The sequence below is a fragment of the Thunnus albacares genome, chromosome 6 (assembly GCF_914725855.1).
Source record: "Thunnus albacares chromosome 6, fThuAlb1.1, whole genome shotgun sequence".
NCBI classification, from domain to species: Eukaryota; Metazoa; Chordata; class Actinopteri; order Scombriformes; family Scombridae; genus Thunnus; species Thunnus albacares.
Genome location: NC_058111.1, coordinates 16989768 through 17013453, shown reverse-complemented (window position 1 = coordinate 17013453; position 23686 = coordinate 16989768). Strand labels below are relative to the sequence as shown.

At 41.0% G+C, this 23686-nt stretch overlaps 1 protein-coding gene across 2 annotated transcripts in view; it reads right to left on the bottom strand.

Moving 5' to 3' along the window:
* The window catches only part of rsrc1 (arginine/serine-rich coiled-coil 1), a 226355-nt gene that overhangs the window by 138495 nt on the left and 64174 nt on the right, over window positions 1-23686 (bottom strand). The gene's annotated exons all lie outside the window — the stretch shown is intronic.

Genomic DNA, 23686 nt, shown 5'->3' with positions numbered 1-23686 from the left:
AACGTCACAGTTATGACAGGCCCGTTTAGTCAGGAACAAGGGTGTCTGTTGCTGCTCCCATGCCAAACCGATGCATTATTCATAGTTTGGTTATGGAGCGTTTGGAGAGGAGGACTGGTAATTTCCAGTACAAGCTAGAAAAACAGGAAGATAAAGGATAAAGAGACGGGGGCCGTCCACTGGCTCAAAGATAAAGTTTTGCAGCACTGAAGCACTTGAAAAGCACAAAATAATATGACTCCCCCCTCCCACCCCACCCCCACCCCCCTCTCAATAGGATTTAGATTGGACAATTTTTATTCCTGCAGTAATTAAATCCTGCCAACCCCAACGGCCTAATAACTGTATAAAAAAGTTGAAATCTTAATTTAGTCTGTTTGTCGATGTCAGCAGCCTGTAGTTTATACATATTTTTTGTATAAATCAATAATGCATCTGGCACATTGCAAAACTTGCATTTTATTGCAAAATTTGAAATACTGCTTCGTGCTAAAATAACTGTCAAGCATTTCTACATGAAGTAAAATAGGTTAATATGGTATTTAGTGTAAAGCCAGTCGTGAATCATCCTGCCTTGAAACTGGCCTCCTGCCCATCTGCACTCTGACTGCTGCTGTTTATGTGCCCTAAAGTTTGGCATAATGCATGCAAATATACAGGCAGGTCACAAAGTAAAACAAAAGCCAAGGTCTTTGTAAAAAGATTTATTAACGCCTGCCTCACTTGACTTACAAATTTGCCTGATTCATTTCCTGACATCTTAACCGCCTCGTATTGAACATTTAATAAACACCTGACACGGGAGCCTATAATTATAGGAATCCAGATCGCATTACCCTTCCGATATTTCCACACAAAAAACACAATGTCTTTAGCTATTAATTAATACTGATCTTACAGAGTCTGCACTAGAGTCTGGAGTGTTTGTGTATCTTGCCGTTTGGGGCAGGATTTAGACGCCAAAACTATTGAATTATTGATTCTGAGCCTCGCCAGTAATGGAGGAGACGGAACTGGGAAACTGCTGAGGCGGAGACGCGCACTGCTGCCCTGCCATGGAGAAACACTGAAAGGGGGGGGGGGGGGGGGGGGGGTCGGAGGCGCGCATGTGTCCTGCCACTGTCCCTATCAGGAAAGGCTCTAATGTACTGTGTGACCAGTTGTGTTGTTACTTGTAGCCTTCTGACCACAGAGTGAGGTCTTCACAGTGGTTAAACCATTTATATCATATGTTCAGATATCATTTACTATACACATGTAGTTATTTCATGTAGAAAAAGTTGGGCTTAAGGCATCAAAATTCATTTAAAGGCATGAAAAATCTTCTTTTGGCATAAAAAACTGATTTAAATGTTATGCAATAAATAATATAGTGTCATTATACTCATTCTTGAGTAGGCCTCCACAAGGACATTCCTGTTATAGTTGAATTTTTTGAAGAGATAATTAATTTCCAATATTATTTATCGTCACCTGAAGGACTTATCAACCCAAGTTGAGTCCATGCATTTGACACAATCTCTAACATCACTGTTTTTGCAGTTTCCCACAACAGATTCTTAAATATTTTCCTCCCTTCGCCGCAACTTTACAGTCCAGAGTCTTGATTCCTGTGTGAAGCGTGAGGCTGCCGTTGTGGAGTGCACCGACAGCTATCAACATGTCCAGAGGTGTAGTGCAGGAGTGGAGGGCCTCCGCTCTGAGGGGCCCAGGAGACAATGAGACGGGGACACACAAGTGTTCTCCTGATTAGACATGGAGACGACCGGCGCTCTCACTCTCCTCTCAACACACTCTTAAGACACAAACCCCCAAACAGCCAGCCGGGAGCCAGCCTAGGCCCTCTCTGGCTTCTTCTCACTGTCTCTCCCCTCTCACGCTCGCTCCCTACTTTCCCTCCCCCTTCTCCCTCCTCAATTTATACTCACTCTCACTTTCTCTCTCTCTCTCTCTCTATTGTAATGGATCACTGTACACTGAGTTGGAGGAGTCCAGAGTGGACCAGTTATAATCAAGTGTTCATCAAATGAATGAAAACAACACTGGACATGTATGAATCCAAATGCATGTGAGCAAACACACACTCCTACACGCAGCATAGCATCATAGCTCAGTGAGTCACAACAGCACTCCACACCATGGAATCTTTCATATCAACTGGTGCTGTCTTGTTGCTATATTTACCCCACTACAACCCCTGAGACAAATACACCACTCTCTCATTTCCCGCACTTGGCCCTTTATCAAATTAGGGCACGTTAAACAATCACAGAGAGCAGTTTTTACTGACAGTGGAGTTTTTTTTTTTGTTTTTTTTTCTTGCATGTGAATGGCTGTGGCTAAATGTGATTGTATACACAGTGCTGTATTTATCCATGCTTGTGTGTGTATGAATTTATGTGAGAAAGTATGTGAGAGAGAGAGAGAGAGAGCGAGAGCTCCCTTTCTCTTCTTTTCTCTCTAAGGGCTTGCCTTTGTTACATGTTAGGAGTGCTCAAAGAGCAGGGCGCACACAGCACTGCACCAAAGACAACAGCCATCAGGAGCAGCGGCAGATAAAAGACCGACTTCAAAGACATCAAATGGAGAGAAAGTGAAAAAGAAACCTGCTGAAAACTCCCTCCAATAGCACTCAGGCCAGCAATTAGGACGCCATATCGCTACCTGTTATCGCATGCATGTGCCGTATAGGCCTGGGTGGCTAACCGCAGCACTTGGTGTGGGTTGCAGTCAGCGGAGAATTACAGCATTCACAGAGCTCGACCGTAATACTGTATTTCATTTCACTGTAGGATGAAAAGTGGGTGTTCACACAGATTTGACCCCTGCTATGACCAGGGAGGCTTAACCATGGTGATTACAGACACAGAAAAACAACCATCTCTATCTCAGGCTCCCTTCTATTCAGCAGCTAAGTAGAACAAAACAAAACAGAGGTCAGAACAAAACAAGAAGTCTAATTGTTTCACTGTTTCCTGTTTAGGTGCCCCAGGCAATCTACACATTTTTATGTACTGGTGCATTTTATTTGTTATTAATTCATTTCCAGTTGCAGCTGGTTTGCAGATTAAGGAGATAACATAATGTATAACTCCCTGCCCTCGGAAAAAGACATAACAAGAGCGTATGTGTTGAGACCTGTGGGCCTAGCTCTGAGGGGATTTTATTGTTTCCATTGAAAAAAGGTGACATTTGGTGTATTGTGGATGCACTGGCGGGTGAGTGTGAGTGTGCTTTTTTTTTTTTTTCTTCTTCTTCCCTGTGTATGGGTTTATGTGAGCATTGTGGTCTGGGAGAATAAGTCAGAATGAGACAAAGAGAAAGAGTGTGAGAACAAAATGTAATGCTAAGACAGAGAGAGAGAGAGAGAGAGAAAAAAAAGAGAAAGAGAGAGAGAGAGAGAGAGAGAGAGAGAGAGAGAGAAAAAAAAGAGAAAGAGAGAGAGAGAGAGAGAGAGAGAGAGAGAGAGAGAGAGAGAGAGAGAGAGAGAGAGAGAGAGAGTGATGAGGGGCACACAGTAAATGTTAAACATTTGGCCCACGCCGCTCTGTATTTACAAGCTGGTAAGATCCAATCATCTGTGTGTGAGTATAATCGAGTACTTGCTTTTCAGTCATCAGATGTTTGTACACAGACTCTTATATTACAAAAAGCCTTTTGGAAACACAGGCCTAACTCATCTCGTATTGATTGTATTCACGCTGTCTGAAGTTTACAAAATGTCATTTTAAAATGTCATGAGATGACAAAAAACCAGACAAATCACCCAATATTTGTATCAGGATGCTCAAGTGTCTTTTTAATGTGGGCAAATCCGGGGAGGTCCAGGATCATTCATTCTGGGGTTAAACCCTTTTTCAACATTCTGTCCAGGGAACCATTTATGACCATTTATATATCTGTCAGCTGCATTCAAATGCTCTCTGAACTGGTGACAGACACGTGTGGTCAAGGCAAAGTTTAGATGAGATGGAAAATAGCCTCCGGTTTTCAGTATGAGCATCAATCACCTGTGTACTGTAAATGTTATACTCATAAAGCTGTTAGTTGTTTTCACATAGCCATAAATCTGAGTATGTGCAGTACAAAAATCAATACGTCTTACTGATGTTAGAAAACATACAACTCTATGATGGATATACTTACAGTTTTTCATGCGGTAGTTGGATACAAACACATCATAAGTTTATAAGAAATACATTGTGGTCGCAACAGAATGTGACCTAAGGGGTTGGTACACATTAACAATGTTATATTTAACATTGCCCTGAACTTTTGGCATACTGGTAAAGTTTCTTTTAATGGGGAGCATCCAATGAAACTGAATTTATCACGATGATGTAAGGTTGGTGATTTATGTTAGGAAACCTGAAGGACTGGATGAAATATTTTGGGCACATTTCATGTGAACCACTCATCTGTTCAAGTTCATTTGGGATACATAAGCAGACTATTATTAAGATCAGACAATTCTGTTATTTGTTAAAGCTGAAGCAATTAGTCAATTAATTGATTAATTAATCCACAGAAAATGTTTTATGCAACGGATTTGATAATCAAGTAAACATTTCAGTCATTTAATCATGCAAAATACCCAAACATTTCATGGACTATGTAATTGCAAACATCACATGTCAGCCAAAATAAAGGGAAACAACTTTTTTTAAATTACAAAAGAAAAAAAAATGTAAAGAAGAATATTTGATTTTGGCAAATGGGTGATTTACCATCTTTGATTCTATAGTGTTTTTATGAATTTTTATATAATCAAAATAATAATAATGCTGAGGTATCACAGTGGCCTACAGGGGCTAAGGTCCATACTATGTAAAACACAACTTTCCAGGTTTGAGTCCAGTTGGAGACCTTTGTTAAACATCATTCTCTTCACTGTTTAACCCCATATTTCTCAACTATATACTATAATACTTATATATATAAAAAAACAAAAATGTAATACAGTTGGATAAATGCTTCTAATCCTGTTTCCACAGATCATTTATTTCCCACACAGGAAACTCTAACTGGAATTTTTTAGTGTCACTTGAGATTGCAGCAGTCATTATTTTCAGTGTTGTAATGCAAACACCTACTGTATTTATCCTGTAATTCATTGTTAAAGCATTACCCATGAAAATTAATCTGCAAAGTTTACCTACCCTAAGTACCCTACTGTATATTAATAAGTCTTTGGGGCAGTGGAATATGGGAACGAGAGGTCAAGTGCTTTAGAAGTAATAGAATTTTAAAGCAGGAAAGTGCCTGTCATCCAGGACATCTTACTCAGATGTTTTCATTGATCCTGCCACTTGTGTCCCCTCATTGATACAGCAGTATTGACAGCTGTATTGCTATGGTAATTTACTCCTTAGGCAAGTGCATGTAAGTCACTGTCCCCGGGCTGGAAGATAAATACATACGAGAACCACACACAAAACACACGCACGCATGCCTTATTATAGGCTAATAAGATGAGCGTGAGAGGTAATGTATAATGGTGGGGGACCATGTCAAGTTCAACTGGGAGCAGCAGGCTGAGTGGGTTGTGTGTGTGTGTGTGTGTTTGGGTGAGTCACTGGTGGGAAGAATGCATCTTGTTTCAATGCAGGCTAATGTAAATTGATGTCACAAGCTGAGAGAAGGGCAGACAAAACGCGAAGAGCTGACTGCGCTGCATTATGGGGGCCAAGGAGGCATCGGAGGAGGCAGGACCCCATAGTGGTGCGACGTTCTATTGGATTACAGTGTTGGCTCAACAATCTGCCAAAGTCTAATTAAATAGGCCTGCATTAGCTTCCTCCACAGCGGGGGGTGTGAGAGAAGGACACTATCTCATTCTGAAATGGGATGTAAAAATAGATCTCGCAAGTTAGCCCTTATGCTCGCTCCCTCCCTCCTGTGATATCGCTACTTCTCAGTGTGTGACAGTGTCTCTCTCTCTCTGTCCCTCTGAGTTTCTCACATTCTTGCTTAGTCATTTACCATAATTCCTTTTGATATAAACTAAACAAATAAACCGTTAGAATTTCTCAGTGCAGTTGTTGGTATTACAGACAATTTAATGCAAGATGGTGTTTATTCAGTGGTTTCCTCAATATTCCTTTGACACTTCGATTCCTCCTTCGACACTGGAAGAATGCACTGTTCAACTGCTTCCAAGAGTGAATCTTTAAAAGTTTAACACCCCAAAACCCCGGATTGTGGCGTGCGGCGAAACAAAACCTTTCCTTCTTTTTTGTTTTGCAATGGAAAAAAAAAAAAAAAAAAAATCAAGGAAGTGACACATGTATTGGGAATGAATATCGCATGCATCCCAAAATAGCTGCCACTCGCTATGGCAGATAACTGGTTGTGTTATAGAGAGGAAGGAAGCTAGCTGATTGAAAACAACTATATCTCTCAACCGCCAGTGATATTCATTAACTACATTTAACCATTGTGACCTGGATCCTTTCTGGGGAAATCCAGTTGTTCAGCAGACTGACTGATGTTGAATTTGGACGTAAAGAGTGTGGAATGCAGAGGAAAGAAAGTCTGACAGAAAGAGAAAGCAAAGTTAGAATGACAAGGGCAGCGATACGAGCTGAGTAGATAGAGAGAAGAGTATGTCGGAGAAGGAAGACGGAGGTGCCAAAGATATGAGAGCGTCAAAGAGGAAGCACTTTGTTGCGCTAAAGCATGTTTGAGAGACTGCCTCTTATCTTAATGATGACAGGGACCCTTTTAAAGGGTCACATGTAGCACATTGTGGGATGGAAGTGCTTTTGTAGGACCACCTAAGAGAAGCTGCAGGGACAGGAGTTAGTTTAAGAAATATTATGGCAGAAAATACACTGCAAAAAACTTGTAATAGAGTTCATGACATAAAACTTCTGTCCTTCATGACCCCTACAGAAGCCTACGGCATTCACTCACCTGGCTAAACTGCATTAAATTGTAACAGCACTGTAGTAAATGCAGTATATTAAAGGAAACTAAAAATATATAACTGTTGGTGAGACTGTCGGAGATATGTTGACTCATTGCATTATATTATGGAGGTACCTGGTACTGCAGTTTGTCCCCTCAATGTAAATACATACATTCAATGGGAGGTAACATAACAGTTATGTCTTGAGTGATACTTCCATTGACAAGAAACAACAGCGAGACAAATAACACAATTTCATTTTGCTGGGATTTTTTTTCTCTTTAAGTTGAACCAGTTTGAGTATTTCGTCACAGTGTTGTCTCGTTTTTAATGAAGTTATACTCAGATTACCGAGACGACAAGATGAGATGATCTTACTGCAGTCATCCGGAGGCTTCTCTCCAAGATGTAAAACCGCATGGGTGATTTGATACTATTTTTGAGCTGTAAAAAAGAAAACAAAACTAGATTTAGGATTTATTGCTACAGGGTTTCCAGTAATATTGATTATTGCATCCAGGGCCTCTGTCCCACTAACCCAAATAAGTTTTGTTTTAAAGCCAGTTATCTTTTTATGAGAATAGAACTCAGTTTACAGTTTATGTCTCTTGAATGGATGCAACTCTAAATGTAAAGATGGCGTTAATACACAATATTATGTTATTTTGCCATTCCTGGTGGTAATGTGTATGGAATAACATAAGAAACATGGGACTTATAAAGTGCATAGACCTGCACTACAGCAGATAAAAGCATCACAATAATACGTTTTGTGGAAATAATGATCCCAACTTAGCTTGTATTACATGTTATACATGCAGAATTGAAAATTCTAAATGACAAAGATTATATTGTGATAGTGATTTTTCTATTGAGCCTTGCATGTACATTAAAACATGAATGCTTTCACAGCAGCTTTTTTCAGTAACACCCAGCATTTTTCACCCACATGAAGCTCTACAAGGTGTAATTGTGAGCTCTGTGCTGCTGCTGCTGCTAACATCAACACTTCTTTATATTAGTCACATTTGTTTACTTTATTCCTTTAAAAGCCATTTCTCTTTTGTGAGTGGGCTGGATAAATATAGCACTGCCTCTCTGTAAAAAAAAAAAAAAAAAAAAAAAAACAGTTAGAAGCTTGTGATGCAGCAAATGTAATGTATCTTTATATTTCCTTTGGGTGATATTTACAATCCCAACACTCATATCACAGCAATTTTCCCTAAATACTATTAGAAATAATTTGGGGGAGACAGCAACATGCTGGAGTAACTGAACTTCTCATAACTGCTCACTCAATTGGCTCCATGACCAAAATATGAAATGAAAACCTGAGCTAAGAGCCTGCAGACCACAGAGAGACAGTGTAGTGTGGTCTGGAGGGGGTGTGTGGACACAGAAGAGATCCGAGCACTGTAAAAACACATCCCTCCGGCACCATTATATAAGATACATATGGGACAGTAAAAATGGAAGACGACACTTTAAATGACATTATTATAAAATGCAATACTCCTGGAATGATCCCTTATTAAATTAGGCCCTATGATCCAAGATGAATTTCCCGCTTCCCTAATCCATCAAGAGGGGAATATTAAAAGATAGGCCTCAACTGGCATTAGAAGCTCACTCCGTCTTGACTTTCATTATTCTGCATTAGGGTGCTGCTGGGGGAGAGCCTCTTAATGAGAATTACAATGATTCACTGGCCCCGGCCCCACTTCTGACAAGTCAAATATTAACTCCTCAGTCACAGCTGTCGGAATTAAAATACTTTGTAGCCGCGGACGTGCTAAATTAAATTGGCCTTTTATGTTCCTTACATGGCTGACCCCCGTGGGGCTCCACCGCCTCAGTCACCACTGAGACGGCTATGACAGAGCAAGAGGAAGAGAGTATACACAAACAGTGGGGCACGCATGTACGCTGCGCACGCACAGGCTCGCACTAAAACAAACGTTTCTGTCCCCTGTGTGTCATTCTGTCATCTTCTCTCGCTATCGTTTCTATTCTCCCCCTTTTTCCTTCATTCTGTGTTTCTCACCAGAGGCTGTTTCCTTGGCAGACATCTTTTCTGTGCTGTTTGTTTGATAGCCAGTGTCAGCTACTGTCGGCTACTGTCTGTGTTTTTTTTTTTGCTGGGGTCTGTCTCTATTAGCAGGGCCACAGACACACATAAAGGCTCCTCACCTGTTGCTTGCCCTTCATGTTGAACAGCCAAATAGATTAGCATAACTGAGCAGCCTTTTCAAGGAGCAGGGGAACTTTGTTCTAATGTGATTAAGGTTTAGTATGCAGAGAACAAATCAAATTTATATTGACCTTTAAAAGTTTTATTTCAGTTCATTTGCACTCACTTAAGCAGAAGGCCAGGGCTCGCGGACCCCGCACTCCACTCTGCCTTCCAAATTCCTCTGTATGTGCACCGACGCTTGCTGGGCGGTTCCTCCGCCCGCTCGCTCGCTAGCTCGCTCTGGCCCCAAGGTCATGTGCACTGACGGTGAGAGTGGGAAGGTTTTCTGCCTTTTGCCTGCCTCTTTCCCCAGCAGCATTTCTGCTCTGCTCGCGTTGCCAGCAGAGCTCTGAATCCTTCTCCCGCTCTGTTTGAGCTCTTTACAAACAAACGATCGATTTCACAGGGAGAGAGAAAGAGAGGAGGGAGAGGGAAAATATAACTGCCAGTGACCCTGCAGTCTGCAAATGTTACACTTGAAATCGCTGGATTTCTTTTCTTTTTCTTTTCTTTTTTTTTTTTTTTTAAAACACATAAATGCCTCAGGACATGTCACCTCTCCCCTTTCAAAAGTCAACTGAATGAATAAAGAAATGGATGGAGCTGATAAAGAAAACAAAAAAACAGCCAAATGGAAGAGAGTGGAGGATTAATTCAGTGGGCAGATGGGTCCTGGTGTCAATTTGAGCTATTCTGATCCACTGAATTGAAACCAGAGCTTCAACCGAGCCCCAAACAAGTCACCTTTGACCCTCATGACAGACATAATACTGATACTCTATATTCATTCAGTTCCTCTGCACGCTTTGTTTTGACAAAAACCACTTTTCCTTTTACTGCACTGGCCTTACATTAAAACTCTGCACCTTAGGTCAAATGATTAGCATAAGGAAGGGTACATAGGACTGTAACAGACAGCTTGCCCGCTGCTGGCAATAAGGTACAGTGGTGTGAGCTTCAACAGTGGAAGTCCCTCAACACTTTAAATAACTTTTAACGTATAAATTAAAAGTATCAATGCATCCTTGACCCAGGGTTACCATTAAGGTTATTAATTACCACCCAGAAAGTAATTACTTCTTGTTGAAAGCATATTCCTTTTGGTATTGAGTTTCTTGGTGCCTTTGGGAAAATATACCCCTTATTATGTAAGCCATTAGAATTAAGAACTCTTCTGACCTTAAGATTGAATATCTAACATTTTCATGATTCTCATTATCTAGTTATAATTAGCTTCAAGTGTGAGTGGTAGCATTCACACGATGAGAGCGAAAGTAAGCAAAGGATTGTATTAAAATCCCGCAAATCAATGTTTCCTGAAGGGATGTGCATAAATGGCTCCATTACTGTGCTCAGAGGCTTCAATGGGGAGTGATTTAGAAGACACCCCTTCAGTGGACCATCAGTCACTCTTTTAGAGTTAAATAAGCCGTGTGAAGGACTGTTATCCTTACTGGCTTAAGCCGCCATTAATCAGTCCACTTCACCTGTCAATACAGCCACTGGCTTCCAATCAAACAACCATTACAGCAGAGAGCATCCCAATAAAGGAGGATCTTTGTTTCTTATTGAGTTAATCACCCAGCGTACACACACTGCTCTCGTCAGGCTGGCACTGGCAGTGTATATTCTCCTCTCCTCATGTGTGGCGGAGTGCAGGGGTCAGGCGAAACACACATTGCGACTTCGAATGTGGAGGAGGCGTAGGATGAAACGATATAATGAAACCGCTTTGCAATTACAAACGTGTGGAGACAGATCATTGTTTGAGATTGCCCTTTCAAGGTGTACCATTGATCTATGCAAATTGATAGCCAATGAAAATATTATCTGCTCGTTGTGAGTGTCATTATCTCTAAAGTTATGATTTATGCTAACAGCGTGATGCCAGTGAACGAGGCGGAGGCGAGGAAGCGCTGTGATGGACTGATGTGTCATCCGCAGCTTGAGTCAGAGGATATAGCTCCGAGCAGGTGGGAGTGAACGATCCCTCTGACAGCCCCGTTCAAAATGACAAAATCCATCCTTCCGTATTGATCAGTTATTCTTCTGTCTTTCAGCGGGCATCTTCAGACCCTCCCTTCCTCTCTTCATCCCTCTGTCGCATCACCCGCCTCCCCCAACCTGCCCAGCCGCTCCCTATTGATCCTCGCCGGTGATTGGTTGAGCTGTAATTTGAGATGGACATTGACGGATGAGTGCAAACTGTTTTTCTTTCCCTCTCTTCCTCTCCTCTCGGGGGTGATGAAGTCATAATACTAGTGACAGAGCCAGACAGGGACCATTTGCAATGGAGTGCTGGCCTGAGTAACCTTTAGAACCAGTGCAGGACGTCTCTCGGTCTGTCGCGCAAGCCCCCCCTGGGTGCAGCGTGGTCACAGGACTCATAAATGCCCCCATACAGACAGCCAGAGTGGGCAGAATGGATAGAGAGAAGAGAGGCTGTGCATTATCTTGTAAAATGTAAAACTTTTTTGTTTTTTTTTCACATCCAATGCTAATGTTAAATAAAAGTCTTGCTCTTGCTGCAACTACGGTATGGTTAAGGTTAGGGGAAGATCGTAGTTACAGCTAATAAAAAGGCGAATATCAGTTCCAGGTTTGTAAAAGGATGTGGTAAGTCTTATACACACCCATCCACCACTCTGACCTCTTCAGCCTTAGGGCGTTTTCAAACCTGTAATTTGTTTGCTATGCTCTGAATCAGTGGATGAGTTGGCAAACTTGGTGTGTTTTCCTCTTAGTTCGGTTTCTTTTCACACAGGGAAAAATCCAAGCAAACCAAAATGCATCATTACAAGCCATGTGAGAACGTTCACTCTGCTCATTGGTCAGAGTCGTCTCGGGCGGAGGCAAGAACATAGACAAAAGGAACACACGGCTCCTTGCAGTTGGGTTGGATCGAGGTCGGATCACACCGCGGACAAACCGCTCCAGGGTTCGTCTAGAATCGAACTGAGACGACATCCTCAAAGGGTCTCGGTACGGTTGTTTTGGTCTGCACCTGAGTACAATTCTGTTCTACAACAGCTGTGTTCAGATCTGCTCTGGGAAAATAAACTAGAGTCGGTAGATTTTAGCAGGAAGAGTCTGCACTCAATTGCCAGTTTATTCAGTGCACCTAGCTAATACATATACTGTGATACAAAAGCGATAAATGCGATAAATCCTATCTTGATGAAGGTTATACTCTTCAGTTTTTTTTTTGTATAAACAGTCTCAGAGAGGTGTTGATTCAACTTTATGGTCACTTTGGAGGCTGTAGTTTGTGATTCTGTGATAGAATGTGTTTCTAATATTTTGTCCATCTTTTATATATATCACTGAATATAAGACTAAATTTCTCAGTATAACACAATACAATTCAACAGCACCACAAACTACAGCCTCTAAAATGACCATAAAGTGGAATCAAGAAATCCTCAGTTTCAACAAAAACACGAACATTATAACTGTAATGAAGGCAGGATTTATTGCAGGGCTGTTGGATTAAACAGCATTGGTTTAGCTAGCTGCACATAATAAACGGACAACAGAGAGTACACTGTAGAAGCAACAATCAAGGGGATTTTTTGTTAGCTTAGTGGTTGGCACACATACTATTACTCATTACAATAGCAACTGTCAGGTAGATTCTGGCCATCAACTAAAGGCCAAAAGCCAAAAAAACCACAAAACATTGTGACAAAAAGAAGCCAAGAAAGAGAACAGAATGACTGGGAGGCTGTAAAGAAAAAAATATAAGAATAGGAGACGGATTATTCTCTGTATATCAAACTTTTGAGAGCCTTCTTGACCAGCTCTCTCACTCTTAAAAGAGAAGGGTAACTCTCAGCACTTGTGGTAAATAACCAGCCAATTAAGTGCAGACACGCAGACAGACAGTCATGCCAGAAGCAAAATTTCAGAGAACAGCACAAATACTGACATGCAGGAATAACTTTCAGAAATAACAAAGATCAAGAAGATAATAAGATTAAGAGAAATAAAGAAAGTAACAGCCCGCTACTGTACACGGTCTGCTTTCAAATTTGAAACCAATTTTAGTTTTATAATCCTGATCTGTTTATTGCTGTGTGCGAATAAAATAATTCTTTACACGTGCCATATTAAGACTTTTCTTAAAATGACATGTCTTAAAATGGCCTTTTCTGTCTGTGATTACAGCCAGACGTCCCGTTTTAACGGCACCCCTGTCTCTGTAATTGCATGCATATTGGATTTTAATAATGGTGTAGAATATTATCAGACAGTGAACACGCTGATAACGAGCCTTGTGCTTTGACTGTTTGACAACTCAATCTTTCACTGCCGTTTACTCTGCCTAATGCCATTACACACACGGTAAGACGGAGGAGTGATAGCTACATTTAGAAAAGGAATCCTTGTTTTACTGCATGTTATGCCTCCTATTTCTTATTCCCTTCATTTTTTTTTTATTTCATTCAATAGTATCTGCAACAGCATGTGACCACATGGCAGTAGAACAATCACTCTTCTATAAAAAAAAACAAAAAACTGCGTGTGCCAGTGGTTAAACAGGAGACATTTTGATTAATATTTTCCATTTGTTTAGCAAGCTTTGAGCTAAGATTAGATGGCCACCTCTTCCCTCGACAGGACAGCAGTGACTTTGGTTTCCCCACCAGGCCAGTCCAACACACACACACACACACACACACACACACACACACACACACACACACACACACACACACACACACACACACACACACACACACCAGTTCCAGGGAGCAGAAGAAGGGAGGGAGGGCTGGCGCGGGAGTAATTTCAGCGGATTGTGAGCGGACAGTAGCTCCGCTGGGAGAGCTGGCAATCATGGGGGAAACAATGTTTACATCGATCAGCTGTCAGGAAGATTTATGGCCTCATTTTGCTGTAATGGAGAATTAGTGGGGAGATTATCAGCGACTCAACACCACCGCTTGTTACCCGTGTCCAGGCCTGGCAATTTGTCTCTCCCCAGGAGCAGCCCAAACACTTGTGACAGCACCAGCACTTGCCCTAATTCAATCAAGAGAAAATGTTGGAATTAATTTGTTACAAGAAAATTTAAATATGTTCCAGTTGAACAGTGGCCTATAGCCACTTGAAAAAGCAAAGGGGAAAAGAGAGAAGGGGAGAGAAAGCATCTGATTTATTGTGCCGGGCAAGATATTGATCCAGTTCGAGCCTGGCCTGCGCGCAGAGGGTTTAATGTGTAATAATTTCCAATTTAAAGCTCCTTCTCAAGATCATGGCTGTAAGGAGAGGAGAGGAGACGGCAGGCCAGGGTTGCGCAGCCAGGCCCTGCTGATTAAGGAGCCTGTTGCTAAGGCTTTGTCAAAAGCTCCGTTTGAATGTAAATGTGGGGTTATATGTCCCGCCATCTCCCATGTGCCTAACACAGAATTTATTTGCGTGTCATACAGACGGGCACGAGAACAGGGTGGATGCTCAGGCCATGTTAAAACACATGAGTAGGAATAATGCCTAAGGTAGCCTAATATTTACACAGATGGATCAAAAGGGGTGAAATGCAAACCGTTGATGACCTGGGATAAACAATATACTATAGGTTTATGGTAAGTAGTCTTGCTTTAGAACATACACATAAAAGCCTATATATCATGATAATAATGATGTGGCTGATGAGAAGTTACAGTGCAAACAAGAAAAAGACAAAATCTCATGTTGTTTTCTCGTGATGTTTTGTTCGGGTTTGGTGTCAAAGTACGAGAGCAGTGACTCTGAGTTCAGAGTATTTAGGTGGTTGGGGTTAGGGTCATCTGTTAAGTGAGTGTGTTGTGGGTTTTCCTCATCCTGCAGGGTGCTTCTGGTGTCTACGGGATACATGATCACCCTTAACTACCCCCCCCCCCCCCCTTTCTTAAACCCCAACCCACCCAGTCTCCCTCTACCCAGCACCCTGAGGACTGCTGTCAGCACGCTGACCTATTGATCAAGCTGTCTGTATGCTGCTAAGAGTCCTCAATGTGAGCAGGCTAAGGTTAACAGAACACAGCAAGATAGCTAGATAACCATCATATATATCAGCAGTCAGATGACACGGGGCATGTTACTCGATGCTGGATGTTGGATTTTATTTCATGTCACGTTTTGCTCTGGCCTGTGCTGCTCTTTATTTTCCAGTCCTATTCTGTTGGTGCCTGCACACATCTACCTCCTACAACAACTGAGCCAAAGAAAGACATAATTGTGTATTTTAGTGTTAGCTTGATGATAAAGCTGCAATGATTAATCGATTAGTTGCCAGCTATTAAATTAATCACCAACTTTAATTGTTTAAAGTCATTTTTAAAGAAGATTCCAAATTCTCTAATTCAAGCTTCTCAAATGTGAATATTTTCTGGTTTCTTTAGTTCTCTATGATAGCAAACTGAATATCTTTGGGTTGGGGACTGTTGGTCGGGACAAAACAAGACATTTGAGATGTCACATATGGCTTTGGGCCCACTAAGCAGTGTAGAAGATTGATATACAGTATATTAGTTTATTTGCAATATGTGAAAATTACTTCCTCTATATGTATAGTGTATATATATACAGTATATCTATTGTAGGTTGATCCCTTGAGCTTTCTCCATAAATCAGACAACCAGTGTTTTCTGCTGCTGAAGTAGCTAGCCCACTATTAAAACAAGAGCTGCTGGAAACCTCCTGGCAAAAGAAAGTGCCAAGACAGTGGGCTTAAAACACACAAATACACACACACACACACACGCTTTCTCTGTACTCTACCTTTGAGGGTTCCCTGCCGAACCAGCAGCCTGTTAAGAGCGAAGCAACAAATAAACGCCTCACTTCCCTTTCCTCTCCCTCCATCTCACTTTCTCACTCTTGCCGTCTCCCTGTGAATGTTTATGTGCGTGTGTGTGCGTGCGTGTGTGTGTGTGTATGTGTGTGTAGCTTGCAGGCCACTCCAGGCCAGGGACACAGTTAAATGAAGAAGGAGAAGCAGGCTTCAGCGCTGTGACCTCTGCAGGCCACATTCTCCTCCCTCCTCCAGCTTTGTTTATTAACAGCTCAAGGCTTTTCTCTATTCCACTCTGATTTCATATTTCTCTCTGTGTGCATGAGAAAATAGCCTACAAGACACTGTCTGTTCCCGACTGCTGACGTTTCTGTGGAACAGTTTTTACAAATTAGTTAACAGGCGGGCTCTTAAAAAAATTCAATGCATACACATTAGCATGAGTTAATTGATGCCTAATTAATTTCTGCTGCCATGCATAAATTTGGGCTGCCTTCTCTCGCTGCCACAAGAGACCAAGACAAGGGCGATGATTTCCAGGCTTCCCATAAATAAATGAATAAACATCGAGATGGGCCAGAGAGAAGCTGGTCTCGCACAGTAGCCAGGTGGGCAAGGTTAAAGACCAACTATGTGGGCGTACACATTCACACACATGCACGCACACACACACACACACACACACGTACAGCACAGCACAGCAGGAGCAGGTGCAAATACAAATGATCTTTGAAACTCACTAGAGGTGCCAGGGCTAAAGCACCAAGGCACAGCGCTCGGTGCACAGCACAGCAACACATACACAGTGTTAACAGCATCCTCTCTGAACATCACAACTCTAGAAATCCAAAATGCACGTCACTGTCACTTTTTTTTTTTTTTTTTGTACCTCATTATTTATTCTACCTGAGCATCCTGCTACATCCAAATCCCACAGAACTGTTGAGAAGAGTGTATGGAGTGGATGATAGCAGTGGCCTCTCTCTCGCCTAATTTGTAGTAATTGGTAGCTCATTAGGTGAAGCAGGTCAATGTCACAGGGAGCAGGCTGTCAGGGCGTGAGGTTAATGACAGAGAGGAGACACAGACAGACAGATTAAAAACTCTGCTGCCTGCCATGCTTCTCCTCTGCTGGCTTGTCTCTAGCTAAAGGTCCAGCTGTCCACCATATGCAGAGCTCTGAACATGAGTGTCCCAGCATTCATTGGAAAACTTCACTGCAAAGTGGCTGTTTTATGATGAGATGCTGGTAATTTGGTTTTCACATTTCACTTTATATGTTCAAGAGAGTTAACTTTAAAAGCGAGACCATGTAACTTGGTTGAACAGTGCCACTGTGGCCACAAGTGGTTAATACAGGATACTGGCACATCAAAGTCTGCTGATATTTTAGATTTAATGTAAAAAAAATCCAATGAAAAAGAGCAAAACAAACAATAAATTGATCCTATTAACAGGTAAATGTCTCAAATCCTGATACGGCTTATTCATTTACGCCATAGACATTTAATATTTTAACTTTTGAAAACACATCAATGAGCCACACTGCTGCAGTAAATGACATGTTCTATCATGATGATGAACACGGGCACTATAGTTTATACTGAGCTGATCCCACATACACCATCCTGCTGTGGTAAATACTCACTAGTGCACCACGTGTGTATTAATCTGCAGCTGAAAATAGTCCCTGACAAACTGTTTGATATTCATTTTGCCATTTTGAAAACACATTATAATACAGTACATATTTGTGACTAGATTTGAAAGATTTTCTTCTTTAGGCGGAACGACTGCTGCAGACGGGCTGGGGAAGTTGGAAAGTATTTGACAGACTAACACATTGTTGATGTTGGTCTTTGAACTTGTTGCCAATATAAAAAATATCACCAAGCTTATCCGTGTATTTCCATTCATTTCCCCATATTGTCTGGAGTCAGTTGCTTTAATGACATCATCATAAAGTAGTCTGTTTGAGAGCAAGCGGTATGCCACTACAAGCAGGACATGACACATATCTCCTGGAGAGGTACAGTGTGTTTGCCTCTTGTTTTACCTTTGTGATAAAACCACTGAAATGTTTAACAGTGATCTGCTGAAATGTAGGAAGAAGAATAATCATAAGGTCAGCAAAATGATTCAGTAATGTCAGTTACACAGCAATACCAATTTAAAAGCCTCCCACTTATATTTCAGTCTCACATGTCACTGAATGACTAGATGACTGGATGGATGGATGGATGGATGGATGGATGGATGGATGGATGGATGGATAGAAACATTAGACAAGTGTGCCAAGTTGTTGAAGTTTTAAAAATGCAATGAGGTACAGTAGGAGTATAAAGATGTGCAAATTCAGTTTGGTTGAGACAGAAACTATAAAGCTTTAGTTATTTAAGTCCAATAATAGCAATAATGCCATCAGTTCAGCTTGTTTAAAAAAAAATAAAAATCAGCTTGTTTAAAAGGAACTATAAACTGTTTGATTGTAATGACTTAAGGTTTTAATTAACTGCTACAAATACGTTACATGAAACAGTGCAGGTGCAATTGTTAAAACCCCTTGTGTGCACAGTAGAGTATATATAGCGTAGCGAGGTGTGACATCATTGATTTGTTTGCACTGGAGCCATTTTGAAGCCCAGAGTTTCTGCTTATGGTCCGCGTCATCTTTTCCATTTGGAATTTCCAAAATAATCACCAGCACACTTATTAGAGGGCCATAATCTAGAGATTGAAACAATAATGACTCCCTGAAAATAAATATTGACTTAGTATTTCATGAGAGAAGTTGATGCTTTTTTGAATGGGAGACATTTGGAGCCAGGGATTTGTTTGAGCCAGCATCTAGCGGCCGTCAGTTATATTACACTTCAAGCTACTTAAAGGCTTCAGACTCAAGCTGTGCTAGTTGCTGCTTGTTGTGCATTCAACTGAACAAGTCTGCTTCTGTTGATTATGAATTCAACTTCCTACTTGTAAGAGGAATATTGTGTTATTTAGCTTTAAGTGGTAGGCCGTGCCAAGCAGCAAACAGCATTCGGCTACAGGAAGAGTGATGTCGCACTGAGTCACCGCAGGCCCGGTGTTTAGGCTACATGTTTGAATATGTGAGACAGCGGGAGTGGGTTCGGGCTGCTCTTTATTTCTCTCTAAATGACCACAGGATGCATTAAGTGAGATCTATTAGGAAAAGGCAGTGTTAACCTGATAGTGAGATGACAATAAGATATACAGACCGGAGACTGCACTTAGCATGTGGCCTGAGAGGACAAGCGAACAGCACATCCGCATCCAGGTGGTTTGAACATGAGACAGACTCCTATCAGTCCTACTGGAGCACGATTGTGTATGTGTGAGGGAGGTCACTCTGTGGAGAAAAACAGTTCCTAATGGATCACATAAAGAGAGTCACTGTGTAATTTAAGAGTGACGGCTAAATGAATGAAACTGAGCTTGTAAGAGCTCTTATGGTTATGTAAATCTAACCCAAGAATCTTTTTCATTTATCCACCTTACATAGGCCTTTTCCCATCATAACTTGGAATGGATTACTGTACCTAATTTAGATTGTGTTCCATCAATTTTCTTTTGCAAAGATTCAAACCCCTGGCATGAATTGTGGGTAATTATCAGCTGCCAGTTCCCGAGACATAATCGGGTAGTTTTGACAGGTGAGTTATTAAATTGTCCTCTGTACCTGATAAACATATTAATTTATTTCAAGATAGATAATTTCATCAATGCAGGAGTCATATCATATATGGGGTAGACGATACCCTCTCCTTTTTAATTATACAAATATCACACTCGTCAAAATGACAGATTTTTAGACATTTAGATTCTTCAACCACTATTCTCCTCAGTGAAGTTTTGATTAAAATAGAGCAACACTGCTCACACAGTAGTGTTGTTTGTCCACAGAATCGTTTTTTAAAATGCTGATATTGTTTTATTTGCCAGTGTATTTCATTCATAACATCACACAGTGATCCACAGAGAAAATTGTCCTGAATCAGATCTTATCCAACATCCTTTTTCCAGAGTGATTTATTCATAAGAATCATTAAGCCTTCAGCCAGCCCTCACTTACACAGGCTCTTATAAAATAATCAATAGTGTCCTCAAACATGAGTCTGCATCAATTTAACTGCAAGTTATGGCGGTCTGGGAATTAAATTACTCGTGATGCTTTCTACATTTTGCTGAATTAGACATACATCTTTAACGACTTAAGTATATTTATCTTTTTTTATAGTTTTGAAGTGCCCCTGTATACATAAACTTTATTATTATTATTGCAACAAAAACATCTATGTTAGACATAAGGGGTTGTCTTGGGCAATAGCAGATAAGGCTTAACAAAGCCTACACGGGTTTAGGGGTAACATGTTGTCAAAATGAATGGAAACTGCTTGAGATGTACAATCAATTTCAATTAAAGGGCTTTTGCATTTTGTCTGCAGATGAGTGGTGATACCGCAATTGCTCGAAATGTAAACAGATGGTATATCCTTGTTTCTGAATGGATGCATGTTTAATGTGCTCACTCTACCACTAGAGAACTCTTGGCCATCCGCTATTCCTTTGCATCCTATATTGTATGTTTCATTTCATCCATTCTTTTTTCTGTTCTTGTCCCACTAATGTGGATTGCTCAGATATATAAAAATACAGATCAAATGTATTTTGCCATTAGCTGTTTAATTTAGATTTTAAGGCAACTTCAACTTACCCATTATCAGCTGGTGTGTGAAAACCACATAATCCAAACTTTGCTTATTTCATTTATTGAGTTTTTTTCACTGCTTGAAAGTTTACAGGGACTTATCAAGGAATTACTCCAACTTTATTAAGGCAAATTTAATGGGGCATGTCAAAAATGTATCATCAAGCTATTGAAGGCACGTTTTGCATTATTACTGAGATGATGCATATTAGGTTGTCCACAACTTAAGGAACTGTGAGGAATTTTCCCCTAAAAAACACATTGCTTTGTTAAAATACAAAAGTGAAAAAACCTGTATTATAGCCTGTATTATAGTGGCTACATGAACAAGATCAATGTGTATTCCTTAGGGTCAAACAATCAAACATCAGCAACAGCAACATCAGTCTCCCTCATTACATCTCTAATTACTCGATGAAATGAACAAATGTTGTGTCATGAATAATAACTGTGAAAATATACGTATGAATTTTCTTACAACAATACATAACCAATACAAGTAAAATAATCCCCACCAGAAAAGAAAAAAACAGGAAAGGGAAAGAAAATAGGGAGAAGTTATAATGCGTATAAGGTTTTGCCAGTCAGGAGTTTAGAGAAGTGCTCACAGTTATCTCCACTCGGTCGGGCCCAACAGATAGTCTTATCTGCTCAGTGAGTGGAAAGACAATTCCCTCTGCTAAATCCAAGTAGCCCACTTTGTAAAACAGCCATCCTATCCCAGCAGTATGTGTGTGTGTGTGTGTGTGTGTGTGTTTGGTTGTGGCCTTTTTTGCACACCACACAGGCATATTAGAAGCATACAGCCTTTGTACATCTAACCCACTGTTTGCATCTTTATTCTTGACTCACAATCACAGATGGGCTGCTTTACATTCACTATTCTGCATTATGCTGCACAGCAATCAGTGCTGACATACACACATTACACCATACTCCTTGTATCTCATTGAGAGAGAAACAAGGCAGCGCTCATTTACTGAATGGGCTGAGTTTGTACAGAACAAAATGAGAAAAGATGTCACTCCAAAAACAGTGGGAGCATTAACATTTCCTGCGGTATGGAGCTACCGTCTTCCTGTTGCAAAGTGTTTCTGGCCACTGTGAGTTGTGTTTGGAGTATGATGACCCTGCAGCAATGGACCTTGGTGTGTGTGTGTACACACAGCTGTGTAGCCTCTGTGCAGGCATTGTCCTACGGACTCAAATGTTGTTCCTGGACAAAAAGATATCTGCGATCAGCTCATTTGTTTATACAGCTCATCAGCTGTGTTAGTTTTAGTACACACACACACACACATGCAGCAGGGGGTCATGTCAAAAAGACTGACAGGCGAAACACTGAAGTTTCAAGTCACCATCATAGTACTAGTACCACATCATGTACTATATATTGTTTTATGTACACTACAAATGACTTACAGTAGGCCTGAGGTTAATTTCCTGATGAGACATATTTGAGAAATACCCACTACTTAAAAACACACCTTTGCTTTCTAAGCAGCCATATCTTTGAGGAGAGGATCAACATTTTCATTTCAAAGATGCAAGATGTATTAATAGCTTTCATTATATGATCAGATTTCAAATATTGCCTGCCAATATCGGTGTGTCCCTGCATCACAGGGCTCTTGAGATCCCTTGAGCCAGGATAAATTGATAGTTTAATTTAATTATTTTCAACTTTATTTGTTGACACAATGCAGCGCCCAGCCAAAATCTTATTTATGGTTGCTCTGAAAGTCTTTCCAATTTGAAGGTCTGGGGGTTTGGGATTCCCTACTTGAGGTGACCCTTGCAGACCAGGCCTTGGCCCGAAGCAGCGTGATTGACAGGTGAGGCTGACCTCATCTGTTGAGGTGGGTCCCTGAAGACTGATCACTATCACACAACACGGGACAGATGGGATGAAAGCCTCACTAACAACACCACTGATGGGACACCGCAACATCTCAAGGGTTCCTTTCTCTCTCCCTCTCTCTATTCTGTTTTTTTTCCTCACTATAGCTTTTTAAAAATTCCCTCTCCTTTCTTTTTAATCGTATTTCTTCATGCCTTTACAGATATAAGGCAACACACCTCACACCAAACATCTAATGGCTGCAGAAAACTCACTTGAACAGTTCACATCACTTCCTGCTGCAAACACGCACAAGTTGCAGGTAATAGCTCAGTAATAAATTGTCAAGTTTGAAATGAAAGTAGAACATAAGGTCTGTGGTGATCATTAGGTATCAATTAATCACTCAATTATCTAAATGGTTCAGTGTGTGCGTTGAGGCAGACAGGATCTAAGACAGCAACATCAGTTAAAACAGTCTAATGAACCGAGCTGAATTCATCATGAAACACCAAATAATTAGCAACTGTGTCTTAGGGGAATACTTCAAAAGGAACCTCAAAGTGGTTCGGTTTAGTGAAGCTTTCCCTTCAAAAGCAGAACATAAACACACCGCTTAAGACTACACAGGCAGGAAAAGCTGTCCCCCATGCCTTTCATTTACAGCAATAAATAATGATTCATCACCAAAAAAGTTTAGAGAGGGTGTATTTGTTTGCATCAGAAGACAGTGACCTTTGTGGTGTTGTTCGGAGATTAAAGCGACACAGCAGTCAAACATGCTCAGAATCAACAAATTAACATAAACCCGGGGCCTGTCATGGCTTTGGTCGACTGGAAGGAGAGTTCAGTTTGTTGGTTTTTGTGAAGCTCTGCTGGGACCTGGTGCGGTAGCATGCATGGCAGCAGAGCTAAGAGACTGAAGGATCACTGGTGGCTCCACTGCTGGGGACCACAACGTAATTAAAATGACACAAACAAAGTGAATCTAATTAGGAATCCCTCCGCTCTAGCTCGTTAGCGCCCGCCACTGCTAAATTATTTTCCTCCATGGAAATAAATGAGGCCACTTGTCTTTGCAGATTTGGGGGCTGCGAGGTGCTTAGGGATGGAGCGCATGCTGAAAGTAATTATTGAAGTGTAACTAGCGGAGCTGAGTGCCTCTACGCAAAGTCTTCTGCACTCACATACTGTATGCT